This window comes from Tenrec ecaudatus (assembly GCF_050624435.1).
Source record: "Tenrec ecaudatus isolate mTenEca1 chromosome 10 unlocalized genomic scaffold, mTenEca1.hap1 SUPER_10_unloc_1, whole genome shotgun sequence".
NCBI lineage: Eukaryota > Metazoa > Chordata > Mammalia > Afrosoricida > Tenrecidae > Tenrec > Tenrec ecaudatus.
Window position 1 is genome coordinate 1973767 of NW_027457623.1, and position 9703 is coordinate 1983469.

Below are 9703 nucleotides of genomic sequence, written 5' to 3' on the forward strand. Positions count from 1 at the left end.
GGTTCCCTAGCGGCCCTTGGACTATGTAAGTTCCCTAGCGGGCACTTGGACTATGTGGGTTCCCTAGCGGGCATTTGGACTATCTAGGTTACTTAACGGGCACTTGGACTATGTAGGTTAACTAGCGGGCATTTGTACTATGTAGGTTACCTAGCGGGCACTTGGAATGTCTAGGTTATCTAGCGGGCACTTGGATTATCTAGGTTAACGAACGGGCAATTGGACTATGTAGGTTACCTAGCCTCCACTTAGACTTTCTAGGTTAGCTAAAAGGCACTTGGACTATCTAGGTTCCCTAGCGGGCACTTGTTCTATCTAGGTTACCTGGCTGGCACTTGGAATATGTAGGTCAACTAGCGAGCCCTTAGACTATCTAGGTTAGCTAACGGGCTCTTGGACTATGTATCTACCAGAGCGGACACTTGGATTATTTAGGTTACCTAGCGGGCACTTGGATTATCTAGGTTAACGAACGGGCAATTGGACTATGTAGGTTACCTAGCCTCCACTTAGACTTTCTAGGTTAGCTAAAAGGCACTTGGACTATCTAGGTTCCCTAGCGGGCACTTGTTCTATCTAGGTTACCTGGCTGGCACTTGGAATATGTAGGTCAACTAGCGAGCCCTTGGACTATCTAGGTTAGCTAACGGGCTCTTGGACTATGTATCTACCAGAGCGGACACTTGGATTATTTAGGTTGCCTAGCGGGCATTTAGACTATGTAGGTTTCCTTGCGGGCATTTGGACTCTGTAGTTTACCTAGCGGGCACTTGAACTATGTAGGTTCCCTAACGGGTACTTGGACTATGTAGGTTCCCTAGCGGTCACGTGGACTATGTAGGCTCCCTAGAAGGCACTTGGACTATGTAGGTTAACTAGCGGGCACTTGGACTATCCAGGTTACCAGGAGGGCACTTGGACTATGTAGGTTACCCAATGGGCACTTGGACTATGTAGTTTCCCTAGCGGGCATTTAGATTATTTAGGTTACCTAGTGGGCACTTGGACTATGTAGGTTACCTAGCGGGCACTTGGACTACGTAGGTTAACTAGAAGGCACTTGGACTATCAAGGTTACCTAGCGGGCCCTTGGACTATGTAGGTTACCAGCGGGCACTTGGACTATCTAGGTTAACGAACGTGCACTTGGACTATGTAGGTAACCTAGCGGGCACTTGGACTGTCTAGGTTACCTACCGGGCACTTGGACTATCTAGGTTAACGAACGGGCACTTGGACTATGTAGCTTAACTAGAGGACACTTCGACTATCTAGGTTATCTAACGGGCAATTGGACTATCTAGGTTACCTAGCGGGCACTTGGAATATGGAGGTTCCCTAGCGGGCACTTGGACTATTTAGGTTACCTAGCAGGCACTTTGACTATCTAGGTTAACTAACGGGCACTTGGACTATGTAGGTTGCCTAGCGAGCACTTGGACTATGTAGGTTCCCTAGCGGGCAATTAGACTATGTAGGTTCCCTATCGGGTACTTGGACTGTCTAGGTTAACTAGCAGGCAATTGGACTGTCTAGGTTACCTAGTGGGCACTTGGAGTATGTACGTTCCCTAGCGGGCACTTGGGCTATCTACGTTACCTAGCGGGCACTTGGACTATGTAGGTTAACGAACGGGCACTTGGACTATGTAGGTTAATGAACGGGCACTTGGATTATGTAGTTTACCTAGCAGGTACTTGGACTATGTAGGTTAATTAGCGGGCACTTGGACTATCTAGGTTACCTACGGGCACTTGGACTATGTACCTTCCCTAGCGGGCACTTGGGCTATCTACGTTACCTAGCGGGCACTTGGACTATGTAGGTTAACGAACGGGCACTTGGACTATGTAGGTAACCTAGTGGTCACTTGGACTGTCTAGGTTACCTAGCGGGAACTTGGACTATGTAGGTTAACTAGCGGGCACTTGGACTATCTAGGTTAACTAGCAGACCTTTGGACTATGTAAGTTAACTAGAGGGCACTTTGATGATCCTGGTTACCTAGCGGGCACTTGGACAATCTAGGTTAACAAACGGGCACTTGGACTATCTAGGTTAACTAGGGGGCACTTGGACTATGTAGGTTACCTAGCGGGCACTTGCACTATCTAGGTTACCTAGCGGGCACTTGGACTATGTAGGTTAATTAGCGGGCACTTGGACTATCTTGGTTACCGAACGGGCATTTGGACTATGTAGGTTACCTAGCGGGCACTTCGACTTCTAGGTTAACGAATGGGCACTTGGACTATATATGTTGCATAGAGGGCAATTGGATTATCTAGGTTAGGTAATGGGCACTTGGACTATCTATGTTACCTAGCGGTAACTTGGACTATGTAGGTTACCTAGCGGGAACTTGGACTATCTAGGTTAACGAAAGGGCACTTGGACTATGTAGGTTACCTCGAGGGCACTTGGATTGTCTAGGTTAGCTAACAGAAGCTTGGAATATCTAGGTTACCTAGCGGGCACTTGGACTATGTAGGTTACCTTGCGGGCACTTGTACTATCTAGGTTACCTAACGGGAACATGGACTATGTAGGTTAACTAGCGTACACTTGGACGATCTAGGTTAACTAGCGGGCACTTGGAATATCTAGGTTAACTAACGGGCCCTTGGACTATGTAGGTTAACTAGCGGGTACTTGGACTATCTAGGTTAACTAGCAGGTTCTGGGACTATGTAGGTTAACTAGCGGGCACTTGGACTATCTAGGTTAACTAGCTGACCTTGGACTATGTAGGTTAACTAATGAGAAATTAGACTATCTAGGTTAACTAGCGGGCACTTGGACTATCTAGGTTAACAAGCGGGCACTTGCACAATGCAGGTTCCCTAGCGGGCACTTTGACTATGTAGGTTCCCTAGCGGGCACTTGGACTATATAGGTTCCCTAAGGGCACTTGGATTATGTAGGTTCCTCTGCGGGCACTTGGACAATGTAGGTTCCCTATCAGGCACTTGGACTATGTAGGTTAACTAGCGGGCACTTGGATGATCAAGGTTAACTAGCGGGCACTTGGACTATCTAGGTTAAGTAGCGGGCAATTGGACTATCTAGGTTAATTAGCGGGCACTTGTACAATGCAGGTTCCCTAGCGGGCACTTTGACTATGTAGGTTCCCTAGCGGGCACTTAGACTCTGTAGGTTACCTAGCGGGCACTTGGACTATCTAGGTTGCCAAGCTGGCACTTGAACTATCTATGTTACTTAGCGGGTTCTTGGAGTATGTAGGTTACCTAGCGGGCTGTCGGACTATCTAGGTTACCAAGCGGGCACTTGGACTATCGAGGTTAACTAACGGGCACTTGGACTATGTAAGTTCCCTAGCGGGCACTTGGACAATGTGGGTTTCCTGGCGAGCATTTGGACTATCTAGGTTACTTAACGGGCACTTGGACTATGTAGGTTCCCTAGCGGGCACTTGGATTATTTAGGTTCCCTATCGGGCACTTGGACTATGTAGGTTAACTAGAGGGCATTTGGACTATGTAGGGTACCTAGCGGGCACTTGGACTATGTAGGTTCCTTATCGGGCACTTGGAAAAATGTAGGTTAACTAGGGGGCACTAGGACTATGTAGGTTACCTAGAGGGCCCTTAGACTATCTAGGTTACCTAGCGGTCATTTGGACTATGTATGCTCCCTAGCGGTCATTTGGATTATATAGATTACCTAGCGGGCACTTAGACTTTGTAGGTTACCTAGCGGGCACTAGGACTATCTAGGTTACCTAGCATTCACTTGAACTATCTACGTTACCTAGCGGGTACTTGGAGTATGTAGGTTACCTACCGGACTGTTGAACTATCTAGGTTACCTAGCGGGCACTTGGACTATCCAGGTTAACTAACAGGCACTTGGACTATGTAGGTTCCCTAGCGGGCCCTTGGACTATATAAGTTCCCTAGCGGGCACTTGGACTATGTGGGTTCCCAAGCGGGCATTTTGACTATCTAGGTTACCTAACGGGCACTTGGACTATGTAGGTTCCCTATAGGGCACTTGGAGAATTTAGGTTAACTAGGGGGCACTAGGACAATGTAGGTTACCTAGCGGGCCCTTGGACAATCTAGGTTATCTAGGGGGAACCTGTACTATGTAAGTTAACTAGTGGGCACTTGGACTATCTAGGTTACCTAGCAGGCACTTGGACTATGTACGTTCCCTAGCGGGCACTTGGAGTATCTACGTTACCTAGCGGGCACTTGGACTATGTACGTTACCTAGCGGTCACTTGGACTAAGTATGTTTCCTAGCGGGTACTTGGACTAGATAGGTTCCCTAGCGGGCACTTGGTCTATCTAGGTTAACTAGCGAGCACTTGGACTATCTAGGTTAACTAGCGGGCATATGGACTATTAGCGCCCCTAGCGGGCATTTGGACTATATTGGTTCCCTAGCGGGCACTTGGACTATGTAGGTTAACGAACGGGCACTTGGATTTAGTAGGTAACCTAGTGGTCACTTGAAATGCCTAGGTTACCTAGCGGGCACTTGGACTATATAGGTTAACTAGCGGGCACTTGGACTATCTAGGTTAACTAGCGGGCCCTTGGACAATGTAGGTTACCTAGTGGGCACTTGGACGATCTAGGTTAACTAGCGGGCACTTGGACTATGTAGGTTCCCTAGCGGGCACTTGGACTATCTAGGTTAACTAGCGGGCCCTTGGACTATGTAGGTTTCCTAGGGGGCACCTGGACTATCTAGGTTAACGAACGGTCACGTGGACTATGTAGGTAACCTAGTGGGCACTTGTACAGTCTAGGTTACCTAGCGGGCACTTGGACTATCTAGGTTAACGAACGGGCACTTGGACTATGTAGGTTACCTAGCGGGCACTTGGAGTATGTAGGATCCCTATCTGACATTTGGACTACTTAGGTTACCTAGCGGGCACTTGGACTATCTAGGTCAACTAGCGGGCCCTTGTACTATGTAGGCTAACTAGCGAGCACTTGGACGATCTAGGTTAAGTAGCGGACCTTGGACTATGTAGGTTAACAAACGGGCCCTTGGACTCTGTAGGTTAACTAGCGGGCACTTGGACGATCTAGGTTAACTAGAGGCCACTTGGACTATCTAGGTTACATAGCGGGCACTTGGACTTTGTAGGTTAACTAGCGAGCACTTGGACTCTAGGTTACCTAGCGGGCACTTGGACTATCTAGGTTACCTAGCGGGCCCTTGGACTATGTAGGTTTCCTAGGGGGCACCTGGACTATCTAGGTTAACGAACGGTCACGTGGACTATGTAGGTAACCTAGTGGGCACTTGTACAGTCTAGGTTACCTAGCGGGCACTTGGACTATCTAGGTTAACGAACGGGCACTTGGACTATGTAGGTTACCTAGCGGGCACTTGGAGTATGTAGGATCCCTATCTGACATTTGGACTACTTAGGTTACCTAGAGGGCACTTGGACTATCTAGGTCAACTAGCGGGCCCTTGTACTATGTAGGCTAACTAGCGAGCACTTGGACGATCTATGTTAACTAGCGGACCTTGGACTATGTAGGTTAACAAACGGGCCCTTGGACTCTGTAGGTTAACTAGCGGGCACTTGGACGATCTAGGTTAACTAGAGGCCACTTGGACTATCTAGGTTACCTAGCGGGCACTTGGACTACGTAGGTTCCCTAGCGGGCATTTGGACTATATAGATAACCTAGCGGGCACTTAGACTTTGTAGGTTACCTAGCGGGCACTTGGACTATCTAGGTTACCAAGCTGGCACTTGAACTATCTACGTTGCCTATCGGGTTCTTGGAGTATGTTGGTTACCTAGCGGGCTGTTGGACTATCTAGGTTACAGAGCGGGCACTTGGACTATCTAGGTTAACTAACGGGCACTTGGACTATGTAGGTTCCCTAGCGGGCCCTTGGACTATGTAAGTTCCCTAGCGGGCACTTGGACTATGTGGGTTAACAAGAGGGCATTTGGACTATGTAGGTTACCTAGCGGGCACTTGGACTATGTAGGTTCCCTATGGGGCACTTGGAGAATGTAGGTTAACTAGGGGGCACTAGGACTATGTAGGTTACCTAGCAAGCCCTTGGACTATCTAGGTTACCTAGCGGGCATTTAGATTATGTAGGCAACCTAGCGGGCATTTGGACTATATAGATTCCTTAGCGGGCACTTAGACTTTGTAGGTTACCTAGTTGGCACTTGAACTATCTACGTTACCTAGCGGGTACTTGGAGTATGTAGGTTACCTACCGGGCTGTTGGACTATCTAGGTTACCTAGAGGGCACTTGGACTATCTAGGTTAACTAACGAGCACTCGGACTATGTAGGTTCCCTAGCGGCCCTTGGACTATGTAAGTTCCCTAGCGGGCACTTGGACTATGTGGGTTCCCTAGCGGGCATTTGGACTATCTAGGTTACTTAACGGGCACTTGGACTATGTAGGTTAACTAGCGGGCATTTGTACTATGTAGGTTACCTAGCGGGCACTTGGAATGTCTAGGTTACCTAGCGGGCACTTGGATTATCTAGGTTAACGAACGGGCAATTGGACTATGTAGGTTACCTAGCCTCCACTTAGACTTTCTAGGTTAGCTAAAAGGCACTTGGACTATCTAGGTTCCCTAGCGGGCACTTGTTCTATCTAGGTTACCTGGCTGGCACTTGGAATATGTAGGTCAACTAGTGAGCCCTTAGACTATCTAGGTTAGCTAACGGGCTCTTGGACTATGTATCTACCAGAGCGGACACTTGGATTATTTAGGTTACCTAGCGGGCACTTGGATTATCTAGGTTAACGAACGGGCAATTGGACTATGTAGGTTACCTAGCCTCCACTTAGACTTTCTAGGTTAGCTAAAAGGCACTTGGACTATCTAGGTTCCCTAGCGGGCACTTGTTCTATCTAGGTTACCTGGCTGGCACTTGGAATATGTAGGTCAACTAGCGAGCCCTTGGACTATCTAGGTTAGCTAACGGGCTCTTGGACTATGTATCTACCAGAGCGGACACTTGGATTATTTAGGTTGCCTAGCGGGCATTTAGACTATGTAGGTTTCCTTGCGGGCATTTGGACTCTGTAGTTTACCTAGCGGGCACTTGAACTATGTAGGTTCCCTAACGGGTACTTGGACTATGTAGGTTCCCTAGCGGTCACGTGGACTATGTAGGCTCCCTAGAAGGCACTTGGACTATGTAGGTTAACTAGCGGGCACTTGGACTATCCAGGTTACCAGGAGGGCACTTGGACTATGTAGGTTACCCAATGGGCACTTGGACTATGTAGTTTCCCTAGCGGGCATTTAGATTATTTAGGTTACCTAGTGGGCACTTGGACTATGTAGGTTACCTAGCGGGCACTTGGACTACGTAGGTTAACTAGAAGGCACTTGGACTATCAAGGTTACCTAGCGGGCCCTTGGACTATGTAGGTTACCAGCGGGCACTTGGACTATCTAGGTTAACGAACGTGCACTTGGACTATGTAGGTAACCTAGCGGGCACTTGGACTGTCTAGGTTACCTACCGGGCACTTGGACTATCTAGGTTAACGAACGGGCACTTGGACTATGTAGCTTAACTAGAGGACACTTCGACTATCTAGGTTATCTAACGGGCAATTGGACTATCTAGGTTACCTAGCGGGCACTTGGAATATGGAGGTTCCCTAGCGGGCACTTGGACTATTTAGGTTACCTAGCAGGCACTTTGACTATCTAGGTTAACTAACGGGCACTTGGATTATGTAGGTTGCCTAGCGAGCACTTGGACTATGTAGGTTCCCTAGCGGGCAATTAGACTATGTAGGTTCCCTATCGGGTACTTGGACTGTCTAGGTTAACTAGCAGGCAATTGGACCGTCTAGGTTACCTAGTGGGCACTTGGAGTATGTACGTTCCCTAGCGGGCACTTGGGCTATCTACGTTACCTAGCGGGCACTTGGACTATGTAGGTTAACGAACGGGCACTTGGACTATGTAGGTTAATGAATGGGCACTTGGATTATGTAGTTTACCTAGCAGGTACTTGGACTATGTAGGTTAATTAGCGGGCACTTGGACTATCTAGGTTACCTACGGGCACATGGACTATGTACCTTCCCTAGCGGGCACTTGGGCTATCTACGTTACCTAGCGGGCACTTGGACTATGTAGGTTAACGAACGGGCACTTGGACTATGTAGGTAACCTAGTGGTCACTTGGACTGTCTAGGTTACCTAGCGGGAACTTGGACTATGTAGGTTAACTAGCGGGCACTTGGACTATCTAGGTTAACTAGCAGACCTTTGGACTATGTAAGTTAACTAGAGGGCACTTTGATGATCCTGGTTACCTAGCGGGCACTTGGACAATCTAGGTTAACAAACGGGCACTTGGACTATCTAGGTTAACTAGGGGGCACTTGGACTATGTAGGTTACCTAGCGGGCACTTGCACTATCTAGGTTACCTAGCGGGCACTTGGACTATGTAGGTTAATTAGCGGGCACTTGGACTATCTTGGTTACCGAACGGGCATTTGGACTATGTAGGTTACCTAGCGGGCACTTCGACTTCTAGGTTAACGAATGGGCACTTGGACTATATATGTTGCATAGAGGGCAATTGGATTATCTAGGTTAGGTAATGGGCACTTGGACTATCTATGTTACCTAGCGGGAACTTGGACTATGTAGGTTACCTAGCGGGAACTTGGACTATCTAGGTTAACGAAAGGGCACTTGGACTATGTAGGTTACCTAGAGGGCACTTGGATTGTCTAGGTTAGCTAACAGAAGCTTGGAATATCTAGGTTACCTAGCGGGCACTTGGACTATGTAGGTTACCTTGCGGGCACTTGTACTATCTAGGTTACCTAACGGGAACATGGACTATGTAGGTTAACTAGCGTACACTTGGACGATCTAGGTTAACTAGCGGGCACTTGGAATATCTAGGTTAACTAACGGGCCCTTGGACTATGTAGGTTAACTAGCGGGTACTTGGACTATCTAGGTTAACTAGCAGGTTCTGGGACTATGTAGGTTAACTAGCGGGCACTTGGACTATCTAGGTTAACTAGCTGACCTTGGACTATGTAGGTTAACTAATGAGAAATTAGACTATCTAGGTTAACTAGCGGGCACTTGGACTATCTAGGTTAACAAGCGGGCACTTGCACAATGCAGGTTCCCTAGCGGGCACTTTGACTATGTAGGTTCCCTAGCGGGCACTTGGACTATATAGGTTCCCTAAGGGCACTTGGATTATGTAGGTTCCTCTGCGGGCACTTGGACAATGTAGGTTCCCTATCAGGCACTTGGACTATGTAGGTTAACTAGCGGGCACTTGGATGATCAAGGTTAACTAGCGGGCACTTGGACTATCTAGGTTAAGTAGCGGGCAATTGGACTATCTAGGTTAATTAGCGGGCACTTGTACAATGCAGGTTCCCTAGCGGGCACTTTGACTATGTAGGTTCCCTAGCGGGCACTTAGACTCTGTAGGTTACCTAGCGGGCACTTGGACTATCTAGGTTGCCAAGCTGGCACTTGAACTATCTATGTTACTTAGCGGGTTCTTGGAGTATGTAGGTTACCTAGCGGGCTGTTGGACTATCTAGGTTACCAAGCGGGCACTTGGACTATCGAGGTTAACTAACGGGCACTTGGACTATGTAAGTTCCCTAGCGGGCACTTGGACAATGTGGGTTTCCTGGCGAGCATTTGGACTATCTAGGTT